A 16,646-nucleotide genomic window follows, 5' to 3' on the forward strand; every position below is an offset into this window, starting at 1 on the left:
CAAAATTTAAGTTAATAATTTATTATTAACTGTTTGTAGCTATTTATTTAATAATGTAATTTACACTTCAAGCCCGTGTCGCAATATCTACTTTCTGGTTACCGTTTGGTTTTACTTTTTGTAATATTAAATTTTAAAAACTTCTTTTACACATTCACAGATATTAGACATGTATATATTGCACTATAAAATAACTAAAATGTATGTATAACTAGAGATGCAAAAAAGCCGGCTTTTTTGAACCGATGGTTTTTTGCACATGAAAAGCCGGCTTTTTTGAAAAAAAAACGAGAATTTTGGAAATTTTGGCTTTTTTTCATTTTCATGATTTTTCTGTTTAAATAGCTTGCTTATAGTATACTCTAAAGTTAAATAAGATTCCATGACCTGAATGCCATATTTCGCTCTGGAATTCACCATCATGATGGATGGAGCACATTGTTTATGAATTAAAGTAGACGTAAAGTTTTTGAGGGCAATTTTAGAAGCTATTTAACTTGATTTTAACTTCTGAATTATCGACTTTTTTCTTCTCTAGATCATTTCTTTTTAGTCATCCGTGTTTCACTTTTTAGAGCTTAGTACTCTAGCTTCTAGCACATAATTAAACATGTTTTTCAATATATCCATCAGAGCGTGCGTTTTTCAATATATCTGTCAGAGCGTACTTCCACATTTTCGTTATACTGTAGCTGTGCAATGATTTAAGAACAATCTTCCGGACACGACCTTCAATACCGTTTGATAGAAATAATCAGTATCGGATTTTTTAAAAAAAATGGGAGGCTTTTTTTCTGAATAATGTTTAGTTTTTCTAAAAATTTCTAACTTTTATTTAAGAGGAGCTTAAGTTTATGAGTACAGGTATAACAAATACTTCGTTTCGTTTGTATATTCAGCTATAATCTTGCAGATACGACCTTGAAGATCATTTTATACTCATAATCAGTGGCGGATTTAGAAAAGTATTTTGAGAGGGGCTTTTCTTATTAATGCTTAGTTTTTCTAAAAATCCCAAATTTTTTATTTGAGGACAGCTTGAAGTTTATGAGTAAAGACAAAACAAATATTTAGTTTGTTTTAGAAATTCCGTAATTTCGGGGTAGAGGCTTCAATCCGAAAGACATCCCCACCCTAACCCTCTTCGCAAATCCATCACTGCTGGTAATTAATAATAACAAAGATTTCAAAACGATTAGAAAGTAAGTCGGCCAGGACTCACAGTACACGCACTATCTCTACATTCACAGATGGAATTAAGAAAAAATTTTGTCAGATTGGTCGAATGCGAGGTTGAATCCCAGATTTCACGATAGAAGCGCGAAAGCTAACCACGCACTCATGTTTGTTGTGTAGTTGTGCTTAACTTAAATGTATTCTCTCTCTCTCTTTCTCTATGGCCACAAAAGCTCTCCATTGACTTCTGTCCTTATCCAATTCAATTCAGTTTCTACTCTGTATTCCAATTTCTACTAGATCCATCTTAATATTGTCCTTCTAGATTTTCCTAATGGATGTTTCCCGATTGGGTTTCCAGTTAAAACTTTGAAAGCGTTCCTACTTTCTTCCATTCTGGCTACATGACCTGCTCACCTGAGCCTCCTAGACTTGATGACTCTAACGATGTTTGGTAAACCTATAAATTATGTAGTTCCTGCTTATGAAGTTTCCGCCATTCCTCATTCAGGTTCCTCTTGGGTTCAAATATTCGTTTCAGAATTTTATTCTCAAATAATTTTAGTCTGCGTTCTTCCCTCAGCGTAAGCGACCATGTTTCACAACCATAAAGCATAACAGGCATGATTATCATTTTATATATTTTAAGCTTTAAATTCCTTGACAGAATTCGCGACTACAAAATATTTTGAATTCAATAATAACAAGAATTACCTGATTTCAGTCGACATTTAATTTCTTTGTGGGTATGATTTTGGTCTGGTAATACTGATCCAAGATATTTGAAAGTATCCACTGTGTCGAAAGTATTAATTGACATTTTAACGCATTCATAATTTGCCGTAACTGCCTTGTAACTTCTTTGTATTTAGATTTTTCTGCGCATTTACTCATGTCCCTGCAAGCGTTTAATAAGGCGTCTGTATTTCTTTCGATCGTTCTATCAGATTTACATAATCAGCATACACCATAACCTGGTGAATACCATTCGACTCTAGGACCTGGTTCCTATCTTAGATTTTTCTTATAGCGTGCTCCGGAACAAAGCTGAATAGTATCGGCGATAATGCATATTCTTGTTTTAGGCCAATCTCGACGTCGAAGCTCGCATTTTTCTACTCGGACTTTACTCTGGAATCATTTAAACACTTAATAAATCTAGCTCTTTCGGTATTCCAAATTCTGTAAGAATGTTGTACAATGTTTCCCTTCTTACCGAGTTGTAAGCCTTTCTAATGTCAATAAACAGTTGATGTACTGGGTAATATATGCCCATTTCTTTTCGAATATTTGTCGAATGGTAAATATTTGGTCGATTTCGACTAAATTCACACTGATAATCTCCAATAATTTCATCTGCGTATGGGGTCAATCTTATTAATAGAATGTTAAGAGAAATGCCTCGATAATTATTACAATCAATTTTGTCGTCTTTCTTGTGAATTGGAACAGTGATTGTTTCTTTCACTCTTTTTAAATGTATTCCATAGTTTTTTCCTTTTAGAAAAAAAAGTTTCGTAACTATATGTTAAATTTTCTTGTTAAAAATTTAGAAACCTTTAGCATTGGGTAAACCGTGATGGTGGTTATATATTCTACAGCCTAGGAAACCATACACTCAGATGAACCGTCTATTACGTATATGATCCATGAACAGAAAATTCGATACTTTCCTGATTCTAAACAAGCTTAAGGAGCAGTCAGTGCATTACAGAATTTGGAGCTTTACCGATTTTGCAGATCCGAAGCACCTGATAGGTGGTAGCAGATTATTACCTATGTGAACAATCAGTGAAAAATTTATTCGAAATATTCATACAATGTATATGAAAGTTAAAACTTAACTGAAAAATTTCAAGAATGTACAGAACCACCCGAAACGAAGTTCTTAATGTGCAGATTTCTCTCATGTTTTTCTTTATTTTGCTTCAAAAAGAGGGTGTGAGATATTTTGAAATAAAAATACTACATACAATTTTGCTAGTTATTTGTGTATCATTTTTAAAGTACTTATTGTATGTAAGAGGTTAAAATATTATTACATATATTGGTTAATCCCTTGGAATTCATGATGTAAATATGTTAAGAATTTTAAAAAATCTTTTTGAAATTCATGGTTTATTTTCGAGGTTTCATATTATTATCTGCATCAGCCACTATTTAAATGAGTTTTTTGTTGTAGAGAAGCGAAACAGTCTGCTTTATCAGTTTAAAGCAAAATTTTCAAAAAAGCCCAAAATTTCCCAAGCAGAAAAGCGAAGCAGAAAAAAAACGAGTTTTTTTTTCAAAAAAGCCGGTTTTTTTCCGAGCCCTTGCATCTCTAGGTATAACTATCACTTTACAATAGAACATTTGTAATGAAAGAGAACTCAGTTCTGCAGAGGTCTAGGGAAGTTTCCTTGTATCACTTGCAAGTACGGAATGTATACAAACTGCGGCAAAATGCACTTACGAAAAGAAACAACCATTGCGAGATTTATACGCAAGAATTAAGTGTGTAGCTAATCAACTACATGGTGCATTGAAGGGTTAAATTCCCTTTATTAAACAGAAACTTTATTACGCGGACAATGGAAATCAAAATAAGCCTCTTAACAGAAAATTTTAAGTTTCAAGTTCAGCATTTAGAAAGGGGTTAGACAAACATCCTGTGAGAGGTTAGATATTTTTTAAGCAAAACACAGTGATGTGCAAATCGAAGCAGACATGACGGTACAGAAAGTCTAATATGAGAAGAGTAGATGAAGAAAGAAGCTAAATAAGACATTGCGTTTGAAGAAGAATGTAGGTTAAACAATTACTAAGATTCTGTTAAAAGTTCAAAGGAACTGCAACATTTGCCTTACATCGAAATGACACTGATGTACTTCAATACAGATATATTTAGTGTGGTCCTTCATGCTAAAATCTTTGTGGAAAGTTGGACAGGCAAGTAGCGATGTATATAACGCAAATCACAACCATATTTTGGTGGATGTCTGTGTTTGCAACAACCAGCAATCGAAGTATACGAGCGATAGCCACGGATCTGAACATTGCCTATGGAACAGCAAAGCATATAGTTCAGGACCTGGGTGCCACAAAGTATGTGCTGAACCGACTTGTACAGATCTGAGATGGTGAATGTCATTGTTCAGACCTTATACCTAAAAAAAAAAATATTTCACTGATCATTCATTATATAATACATAATATAAATAAAATAAAATTTTTTAAGGAGTCTTGGAACCACCAGTCGCAGCCCATGCGCTAAAAGAAATTCCACTCTATGTTAAAAGAATAAATGTTTTCGTTTCCATTTTATATTCTGTGGCTTTATCGGATTTCTTCGGTTGATGTATGTCCAAGAGAATGAAAAAAGTTCAAAAAATACAGAGATAGTTCTGAGGGAGTTTTCCTCGCTTCGTTTGCATAGACCTCAAAGAGTTTTGATATTCTCGAGTGAACGAACAAGTGATGTCGGACTAGTTTTTCGTTCCTAGTTCTACGTTTTAAGGAACTTGTCATACCATTTTTATCAGGTTTCCGTAATGGATACTACAAATAGTTCTAGGATCTGTCAAGTTTGTTCAGTATCTTTTAAAACTAGCAGGAAACATACTTTTTAAAAAAGGTTTTCTCATGAAGATAATGTATTTATTCATTGATGTTCCTGTTTTAATTCTTCTTCACACATCATAATGCTTGAACGAACATATACCTTTCAGTTCGTCAATTCTTGCACTATACAGTAGTAATCTGCATTATAGAAGCAAGGAAAAGTTTTGTTTTTTTATATCGCCTTATAGTTTACTGAACATCATAATGAACAGCAGTAATTCTTTAAGAAACCATATATTTCATTCATGTTTCACACTAAAACTAGATATAAATCACGTAAACACGGACAGAAGAGAACCGTATGCAGCAATGATTTTTATTAAAACTTTAGAATTGTCTGGTTCCTACAAATTATTATTATTATTATTATTATTATTATTATTATTATTATTATTATTATTATTATTATTATTATTATTATCGTTTACAAGTAACACACTTTGAAAAGAACACTGCTATAAACGTTAATCGCGATGTAATTATATAAATTGAAGCATTGCACCGAACAACGCTGCATGGCACATTACAATGAATTCGAAAAAAGTGAAGAAAGCCTGTAGTTTTGTTCCTGTACTACAAGGGAAGAACAAATATTATGCAAGTATATTATCAATTGTTGAACAATATCTTAAGAGTGCCTAGTTTGTATATGCCTATTTTCCATACGTGATTTCTCACTGTTAATTCAGCACATTTCGAAAAGTGCAATAGTGTTACAGAGGTTGATTCACTTATATTAAGGGAATTTGAATGTGTACTTTAGCTAGGAAACACCGTGTTTCCACAACTGACTGTGTTCGATCTTCAAGTCATTTCTACTGACTATTGTCCTACATTGGAATTTCCATTGTACGAGACATTGTTGCAGCAGGACCATGGGTTGCATCCCACTCCTGCATTCAGGATGGATGAAACAGGCGACGGTTGCGGAGTCCGCAAGCTGCACCATTGGGATAAAATTCCAGTAATCTGTTCCATACTACAATACAAGTTCAGCGATACTCTCAATGTATGGCTAAGTGCCTTGTCTTGGTGCAGATCATTTTGGTTCACGTCTTGTCCTTACAATGCTGGGATTTCATGGTGGTACATTCAAACCAGGAATAAGTCTGGTAGCACACAGTATTGATATCCACGTTTTGCCTCACCATTCGCACACGCAGTTTTCCCCTGTACGAGAAACTGGCCACAATCACGAATCTTTTTGGGATACTCGACGCACTCACAGAAGAACGTGCTTCCACCCTTGCTTTCAATAAGCCTGTCTGTATGTGTTGGTACGAAATTTATCACAGTCTGTGACGAACTCACGCCTCATCTAGGGTAGCAATAAACTTTCACTGATCACCCCCGAGATGACGTACATACAGCCTCTTGCGGTTCCTTTTTCGCTCAGCCACATGACACGGTTTCAGCGCGTGCATAGTGCTCTTGCGAACGATAGTGAGGTGTAAATCCTGTGAAGGACGCGATTGATTGTCGCCTGCACTGTGCGGTATTTGCTGGCCATCGCACGCTGTGCCTATTACTAGCTGCTCGCGTCGGCGTGGTAGGTCCAGGACTCTGTGTTGCACAATACAATTGACAGGTGTACAACCTACCTAACAATTATGCACTTTACAAATTTCTATGATTTGGTCGTCGGAACGCGGTGAGGAACACGCCTTAATGAACTTAACGTCGGAAAAGGCCACAATGAACTACTCTCAGAATCTGTTCAGTTTCAGCTGCATTAGATTACGCTCGACCACATTACTCTACTGCATGACTAACGAGATACTGTTACTTGGCTCATGCCAATCTCATGGTGATGGGTTGTGCATACGTGATCATGTTGCACATTGACGTCGGCATAAATATAAATGAATCAACCTCTGTACTATTCGTTGGAATGCTTGTGAATGAATTATCTCTTCTTGTACAAACTGTCCACCGTCAGATTTTAGAACTTCGAAACAAATAATTACCTACTGTATTATACAGAGCGTGTATATATATATATATATATATATATATATATATATATATATTTAAAAGAATATATTTGTCGATTTTTGGTAACTTGTGTCGAAAAATAGTAGTAATGTGTAGAATAATTACCTCTCAACAGTTACCTTATATATATAACTAAAATGAACATGTGACGTAAAATGAAAGTGGTCTGAGCATGGTTGTCGTTTAATTTGAAGATCGCTGAAGGTATTTTAAAGTGGTATTTGAAATTCGTTTACATCACATGTTCATTTTAGAATCATGTAAGTTACGACATTACTACCATAATTCGATCCAACTTCGAGACAGGTCCACAGATATAATATGTTAAAGCGTACACATTAATTTTAACGGACACGGTGCGTATTGCAAGCAGACATGGCCGTTGCAAAATATGTAATGCGGTTGCCGTCATTTTCAGAAATAATTGTATTACTAGCCACAATGGAATATTGCTTGTCCTGAGATCAGACACGTAAATCAATTTCAGATTTGATCCAAGGAAAGATGGGCGACCGTTAACACTCACAAAATGGTGTTGATATTGCAGCGTCAATCCAGCGTCTGGAGGACAAGTGGAGATCTACTTGAAATAGAAAAAAAGCGAACCTCTGTCAGAAAAGGCAGATGTGGTAACCACACAACCCCAAAAGCATGAACGTCACAAGCCGGTTGTTACTATTAACCTGTATCTAACGTTATGCCAGAAGTTCAATTTTAATTGAAGGATTTGGTGAAAGCACTATGTTAAATATTGACATGAAGAAAAAAAATATTGTTAAAGTTTTCGAGATAGGTAACAATGGATTATTCTACAAGTGATGGATTGCAAAAAGACAAGGTTTAATACATCCCACAACGAAGAAGTTCAAACGACAGATTAAAGATTGCACAAAGTTTTATACAAGGCATAAAAAGAAATTCTACTGTATAGGGATAATGGATAGTCCCATCTTCCCCCAAGTCCTACAACTGAAGTCATAAACGTTATAAAATGACTTATCATCGACAGAGCGCAACACAAAAAAGGAACCACAGATTGGAAGTTATTTGATATCTATAAAAACATGAATGAAAATCAGAAAATTTGAATTAATATGGCTTACATAAGAGAAAAGTTCTATGCTATTGTAATAGCGTTAATTTAATCAGTTTGCTTAAATCTGGCTGAATTAGTATTATATTGGCTAACTACTGTATTTAGTAGTAAAAACCAATTCATAACGCCCATAAAATGATAAATGTTGACCTGGTTTGTAGAGAAAAATCGCGTACCATCAATATTAGAAAACCGATTGCCGGTCACAAATTCACGCCAACAGTCATTTTTTCCAACTTAGCTTTCACGTAGCTGGACGTTATAGATTTCTACAAGTTTCAGCAGCAAAAAAGAAATCTCAGATCGGATATTTTCTCAGGATATTACATTTATATATTAAAACGAATAAACTACCAATCATCCCATGTGTTACCATTAGGCAAGGGCTACCAAATCTTGAAATGCCAAACTGAGAACTCAAATCTACCTAGTTAACTCGTATAACAAAAAGAAAAAAAAACTAATTGTAATTATTGTGTTGTGCAGTCACTCCACCTAAGTATACAGGTAGTAGCGAAAGTGTCTTCATCCATGACCACATTAGATAGGGTCAAGTACTTTTGCCGGTATCACTAACGTTTAGAGCAGTTGTTCTCAACGTCCTGTCCAAGGACCCCTGAAGGTCCGCGGGACTTAGGAGGTCCGCGACGCCTAAAAATTGAAGTGTTGTAATAAAATGGAACTCAGCTGTTACGCAAGAAATATTTTTAAGATTAAGAAACTGCAGCTGTGGACAGTAGAAGTGCAAAACAATAACTATTTATCATTTCCAATGCTGAAGGATTTCATTGATTCATGTGAAAAACTCTCAGCTGAAATGCACAAAACATGAAAGCATTAGCTGCAAATTTTTGAGAATGTTTCCTTGTCCCACAACCTGGTAACGGTTGAATTGAAAATGCTTTCACTAAATCCATGACATACAAGATATGAATCTCACTAACGCAGAACAAAAACAGCTATTGGAACTATCCAAAGGTTTTCAAAGAAAGTGGCCTTTGTAGCATTTGATTGTGTGTGTGCTGTGAGTATGAAGAGTTGTCTAAAAAAAAAAAAAAGGCATTGCAACATTTGATGCCTTTCCCTACCACTTACTTATGTGTGCAGACCTTTCCTGATCTTTGCAGTATTAAACCTTAAAGCGAAATCGGCTTAATGTGGAATCGGAACTAGGGTTGATGATAACAAAACTTATTTCAGATTTCAATACAATTATAGAAAAACATAAAGAATTTCATTCCCTGCAATAGTGACCCCTTATTTGAGAAGATTGTTTATCAAGTAGATTTCCATTTTAAAAAATCTGTCTTGAAAGTTACTGCATTTTCAATTGAAATTTCGTTCACTAGGAAAGAATCATGTACCTTTAGAATAAATTACATGTTGCATTATTTTTCTTGATCTTTTCCTTGTCAGTGGTAATTCTAATTAGTATATCTTTTAATGCCATGTGAAATTTTAGATATCATTGCAAAGAGGCCTGAAAATCACTTTCCGACTGAACAGGAGGTACGCGTTATCGGAAAGTTTGAGAACCACTCGTCTAGAAAGATGCAACTCAATTTACATTTAGCATTTCAATCTGCATACCCAATGACAGTTGCTAAACTTGTAGAGCACTGAAACACACTTCTACTGTGGATTAGATGCACAAAGAAATTTCTCCATTTCGATGTTAATGGAGAATTCGTCACTCACCCTCACGAAGTTGGAAAACACATGAGAAGCTGCCGTATTGTAATGAGTTGACCAGCAAAGACCCAGAGGTGAACGGAATTATGCCGACAACTACTGCAAAATCCGTACGATGTGAGTTTCCTGGAATGGATTGTCATATGTGACGAAAAGTGTCTGTTTTTGCGACATTCGAATGTGAAAAAACAGTGGTTGAGGAAGATACAACTTACAGAGCCCGGTATCAAATATATCCATTATGTTCTGTATGCGATAGAACTACGAGGGAATAATTCACTTCGTTATTAAAGGTAGTAGCATATACGCCGACCTTTATTCCGAACAGTTGGATTGAATGTATGCTGCACTGCCTCAAAAATGCCCTGCGTTGATGAAGAGAGAACGCGCCTTCCTGCAACAATATAATGCAAAATCACACTCGGAAACAAATTTAGGGAGTTGATGGCCTGGAACTGATGCGACAACGGGATATAGCTCTGAAATTGCTCCTTCGCATTACTACCTGTTTCCGTCCATGCAGGACTTTCTGAAATCACGATGCCTCTTTAATCAGCAGGAACTAGAAATAGCAGGAGCAGAAATAACCTCCTTGCCTTTAAGGACAAGATGTGGTATCGAAGTGGAATTGAAGAACTGTCTGGAAGGAAGCTGTAGATGATCCAGCAGGGGAAGCTGTGCCTTTAATGTTAACCTGGTTTCATTATATTGGACTAACTATAGGCATGTTGTATAGCAGAATATTGCAGTATTTACGACTTTCTGTTGTAAAAACAAAGAAACATTAAGCATTGAAATTTAAAGACTAAAATATTAATAATAAAACACAAAATTTAATATTCTTGAGATATGTTACGCTCCACAAGACTGTAACTTGGTGTTCAGCAGAGTAGTTAACAGTTAAGCTATGTAAAATACTTATATGCTAATATTTAGATGCAAGACATTTACAACAATAGAAGTTATAAACTTCGTTTCTGTGACATTTGAAGAATATTGTGCAGATCATACAGGCTAAGCATATATCTCGAAACCAGAACATACGAAACAAAACACAACACAGTACTTCACGAATAACACGGTAATCCAAATATGTCTATATTAGCATACATCGCAATGAGGAAATAGAAAGTTTTGACCATGTGTAAAAAGCATGTCATCTTACTACGGTGCTGTCACGAATAAAATAAATAAGACAAGGCCTACTCTGGAAGGTCAATAATGAAATGGAAACTTGTGCACTAAAGACATTCAGACGTTCAACTCGAAAACCGCATACGACGAGAAGAAAAACATGCTTGTAACAGCGCTGGACATAAATGTAATTTTCACGTATGTAATGATTATTATTATTTCGAAAGGAAAATGAGTGTTTATAAGTAAACTGAGTACTACGGTTTTCATATTATCAAAAGAGTTCCTCCTTGAAATTATAAAGTTTACATTGTGTGAAGTTTCATTTTATGTCAATCATTTTATTATTTTATTAATTTATTTTCATTTTTAGATATCCTGTGATGTTTTCTGAGTACTGAATCATTTGTTGGTGCTACAATCCACAAAGCATATGGTCTCTCTCTCAGTCGTTTGGTTTGCTAATATCAACTATCAATATACTTACGACTTTCTATTGTTAAAACAAACAAACATTAAGAATTGAAATTTAAAGACTAAAATAATAAAACACAAAATGTAATATTCATGAGATATGTTATTGGCAAAAGAAAATTGGCTAGCATTTAGTTTGTTTTCTTCCAGTTGCTTGATCGAACTAGGTCATTACTGAATATTTTGCCCCTCAACGGGAATCGAACCAGAAATTAGACGTACCAAAGAGTGCACACAGAAGAGAATAATAACAGAGTAATTATTAGAACGTACTGGAGAACATATTATTATACTAGATTGTTCTAGAAAGAGAAACCTGACATCACTTTACATAGTAATGATAACAATACTTTTCTTTCATTTTTTCTGATGTTCTGTGTTTCTGAAAATACAAAAAAAAAAGAAAGAAAAGAAAAAAAAGAAAGAAAGAAAGAAATGCCTTAGGGTTATTGTACTGTCGAGAATGTCAGTTTCCCGTCTGTCTAAATAAAGAATGAAACAAAGAAAGTTAACGTATATTTTATGATATACAGAAGCTTAAATAATGCTCCGTTTGTTTTCTTTTATAAATTGAGATTCTATCCTAAAGTCAATTTTGATTGACAATCACAAAGGCAAGCAATTTTGACATGTTGACTTATTATATATGAAAATGACTATTTCTTTTTATATAACTACTCACGCTTGATATCATGAAATGGAAATGTAGCTTTTCGCGAATAAATCTTGAAAGTTACTGAGTTTATTTTGCCAGAATATAACTATTTCAGTAGTACAGTGCTGTTTTATATAAAATACAGAAGTACCATATAAGCACGTTATACTTACAATAAATTGAACAACCATATATCAAATAAATGTATTTTGTTTAATGTTTTAAATGCGGTAAAAGTAATAGACGATAATGTAAAAATAGATCAAATAAATATAATAAGGGCTTCAAGTAAGCCGAGAAACTCGGTTTTGTACATCGGAAAACTACGAGCTTAATTAAATGAGGATAATTTGATATCACAGCTGAGTACACTGTAAAAATTGAGGTGCTGAAACAACACAAAATAACTACCAATTTAGCTAGTTACTTCTGAGTTAATTTAGCACCAAGACATCGTCTTCCGAGCATATCAGAAATAACTAGGTACTACTTGAGAGAATTTGCATTGGTGTTTATCGCTTAATACGAGCAAAGCTTTGCGAAATATCTTTGGCACTTATGCCAAGTAACGAATAATGTTCTATGTTTTCTGTAATCGGTCACAATAATATTGTTGTAAACCTGTAAATCGTCTGACAACAGTTACACGGGCAACAGTTCTGCCATCTTATGTTCATATATGCTAAGACACAAGAATAACACATAAGGAAAACAGATGGAAGCACAGCTATCTGTGTAACTGTTGTCAGATGTTGTCAGGTTTACAACAATATTATTGTGAACGATTACAGAAAACATACAACGTTATTAGTTAGTTGCCGTAAATGCTAAAAATGTTTCACAAAGCTTTGCTCATACCAAGCAATAAAATACAATGCAAATACTTACAGCCAGTAACGCGGTATTTCTGATATGCTCTGAAGGCGATGTGGCTGGTGTTCCGTGCTCAAGGAGGGGTTGCAATAGGTTATTCTCCCAAATATCCAGTAAGAGCATATACTCCTCAAGATTTTGCAGATCTCCCGGAATACTTACTTTACTCTATATACTTTCCATCATTAATAGTTAATTTTAGTACAATCTATATTCAACCACGCCAACCCATACCATTACAGTATTTTGAATATATAGCCAATAACTTTCGTAATATTATTATCATGGCGGATATAAATATCCATAGTCGTAGTGCTCGCGAAAAGGCAAATTTTCAGCAGTTCTTAACTGACAATCTGCAGCTGCATCTTCATGTCCTTCCTACTCACACCAGACCAATCAGTCAGACTACACCAGATGTCGTAATTACATCTATAAACCTTGTTAACGACTGTCAGCTTGAAAGCGATCATCATCCAGTTAAATTAACATTAACTCGAGGACAACCGCCACGACAGGTAATTGCACCGCGACGTGTTCCTAGATTTGACAAAGCGAATTGGCCTCATTTTCGGCAAGACATCGAACACACTCTTTCAAGTGTAGCACCTCCAGCTACAGAACCTGAGTTGGCTTCGTGTCTTACTACTCTCACTGAGGCAATACGAACCAGTGCTCACCATAACATTCCAACTATTCAAGTGACTCTCCACAAGCCAAAATTACCACCGACGTATGTCACTCTGATACATAAGGCTCGCCAACATCTCCGTGAATACCATCGAACAAGGAATGATGTCTATCTTCATCAACATCGCCAATGGCAACGAGCGGTTCGTAATTATCTTGCTGCATATAAACGTCGCAGTTGGATTAAGACTTGTAATGCCTTATCTGAGGAAGCACACCCATCACGCTATTGGAAGAGGTTTAATCAACTAACTGGCAAGAATACGACAACCACTTATCCTCTAATCTTAGATGGCACCCCTCTCTTCTCAGACCAAGAGAAAGCTAACGCTTTTGCTAGTCAGCTACAGACAGTTTTTACTCCAACAGCTGCCTCTAAGATCTCTGAACGGACAGACATCTCTTGCATTCCTGCTTTACAACCTTCTGCAGACCACGTCATTGATCTGGAACATCCACTCACCGCACCGATTACTACAGATGAACTTCACATTGTTCTCAGGCGGAAAAAGAACACAGCCCCTAGGGTTGATAACATTTGCTATCGACATATTAAAGAAGCCCCACAATTACTTCTACTACTACTGGTGGCGATATACAACTTCATTCTCAGAACTGGTTTCTATCCCTCAGACTGGAAAGTATCAAAAATGTGCATGTTCCATAAACCGAACAAGCCAGTGCATTCTGTTTCCTCTTACAGACCAATTCAACTGACATCAGTATTCAGTATAATTTTTGAGAAAATTCTTGTCTGCCGTCTTCATAAGTATCTTGAGACAACTACTCTACTACCCATCCACCAAGCAGGCTTTCGGCCTAACTTCTCCATAAATGACCAGCTACTTCGCCTCAGCACCATAATCACTAACCAGTATAATAAAGCTTTCCCTTCTTGCCTCATTCTTATGGATTTAGAAAAGGCTTTTGATAAAGTTTGGCATTACGGCTTAATCAAAAAATTACAATCATTCAAGTTTCCACTTTGCTATTTGATGATAGTATATTCTTTCCTTACAAATCGCATTGCTTATGTTACAGTCGGCAATGCTCTATCTTGGCCTATCTTTCCGCTTACTGGGGTTCCTCAGGGTTCTGCTCTCAGCCCTTTATTGTATATCCTATACGCTTCTGATATCCCTGCAGTTCCACGCAATGTTTTTACTTTTCAATACGCAGACGACACAGCTTTTCTTGCTCTTGGTAAAACTATCCAACAACTTAATATTCTTTTACAAAGAACTCTCGATAATTACATCAAGTGGTGCAAGCGATGGCATTTAACCATTAATACAGAAAAGACTCAAGCAATCATATTCTTGCCTCCAAACAGACGTTCCCGAGTTTACAGAAATCCGAATGTTTTGCAAGTAACTGTTGATGGATACCGTGTACGCCCTACCCCTACTGCTACTTACCTAGGCGTGGTTTTCGACTCAAAACTCACTTGGAATGCTCACCTGAAAAAGCTAACAGCTAAGGCTAACATGCGGTTAAATCTATTGCGCCGTCTCACAGGCACGACTTGGGGTCTGAAAGCTGAAGTGATACTTCACACCTATAAGGCATTCCTCCGACCCATCCTCACTTTTGGACACACCGCCTGGAGCAATGCTTCTGCGTCATATTACGAAAAACTCTGCATCTTGGAGCGACATGCTATTCGGCTGGCTTATCGTATTAAGCTTCCTTACCCTACATGGCTGACATATGAGTATATCGATTTCTCAAAAATCACGAAACACCTCGCAGAACTACGACCAAAGTATATCACTTCACGTATACAAACAGGTCATCCGCTATTCTTGGACATCCTGCAGACTGATGCTCTTACTGATGCTACATTTCGGTACAAACATTCACCGTTAAACATCTTAGTATCTCTGTTTGTTCAAAATACACATCTGACTGCTGACGAACGGGAAATATATGACATTTACTTCATTAATGATCATCTTCCTCATATTTTTCCATATTAGCACTGAAATCCTCACTATTAACAAGGGCTTCCCCCTGTCCTCATCAGTCCCGAGTCGCCCCGGGACAGAAGATTTAACACTGCATCTGTCTTGCTAATTTAACTATGTCTGTGTTGTGCTTGCACTTCATCTCATACCTCATCATCATTGCTCTAAGTTCTATTACATTTGTGATACATTTTGTTTTCTATCATATTTATACTTTAGCACCTCGTATATATATATTTGCACATATGTGTTCTACTTTTGATTTATTATTATTTATCAGTAACACCTAGTTTAGTATGCTCACTTTTCATCATGTTTATAAAACTGCACTTTGACCATCTCACAGTGTTCAATAATCAATGTAAATCTAAATGCATCTATGACAAAGAGAGGGCGTAACCCTCTAATGGCTGGGAGTAGGAGTATCACCTTGCCCAAATCAGTTAATAATTGATGAATAAAGATTATCCAGTTCACTTATAACCCTATTCCCTTATCCCTAAAAAAAAAAAAAAGGCTGGTGTTCATACTTAGCAGCTTGACGTACCATACGTCACAAGCTGATTTTTGAATCAAGCCTAGCCTAGCTGGGAAGTGTTAACGTGCCTTCCATGACAATGTGTTGCATACGCTCTCACTGGGATTGACAGTGTTTCTAAGTACTGGAGGGTGAAACCTATTTATCATCTGCGTTATCAGGATAACTCGATCATAGTTTGCGTTTCTAATCGTGATTCAAGCCACCTGAGTGCCTATCTAAACGGGGTGCTCTTTACCTAAACTACCTTGCCTATTATTGCATTTCTTCGGCACACTACTGGTCCAAGAGAATCGCTTGCCTCCTGTAGTTAAGGGCCCAGTCCCGCCACCTCCGGTTGATAAGGGGAGGTATCCCCGTCAACAGCGCCGTAGTAGACAGCTTTCTTACAGCAGTATCGAATCCGTTGAAAAGCACTCTCGCTCTAAATCACCGCACTATGTTGCTCCATCTACCAGCATTGAGGAACCGAAGCAACGTTCGTCTAATGCAACCTCTGAAAACAATCCAGGAGCTAAAAACCTAATTCCTCAACGTTTACCTGTTTACTCATTTCTATTGGCCGATTTCGATCTCAAATACAATAATTCTCGGCTTATTTTCAATCAAATAGTTAAGTACCTTCCAAGAGCTAGCGTCTAGCAAATAGTCTTCACCAAGAATGGTGTCATTATCCGACCAGAGGATGGGAACTTTGGAACTACATTACGAAACAAGGCTAGCTATGAAATCTTTGGAAAAAATGCCAAGCTGAAA

The sequence above is a fragment of the Thermobia domestica genome, chromosome 4 (genome assembly GCF_964235325.1).
Source record: "Thermobia domestica chromosome 4, izTheDome1.hap1.1, whole genome shotgun sequence".
Taxonomy (NCBI): Eukaryota; Metazoa; Arthropoda; class Insecta; order Zygentoma; family Lepismatidae; genus Thermobia; species Thermobia domestica.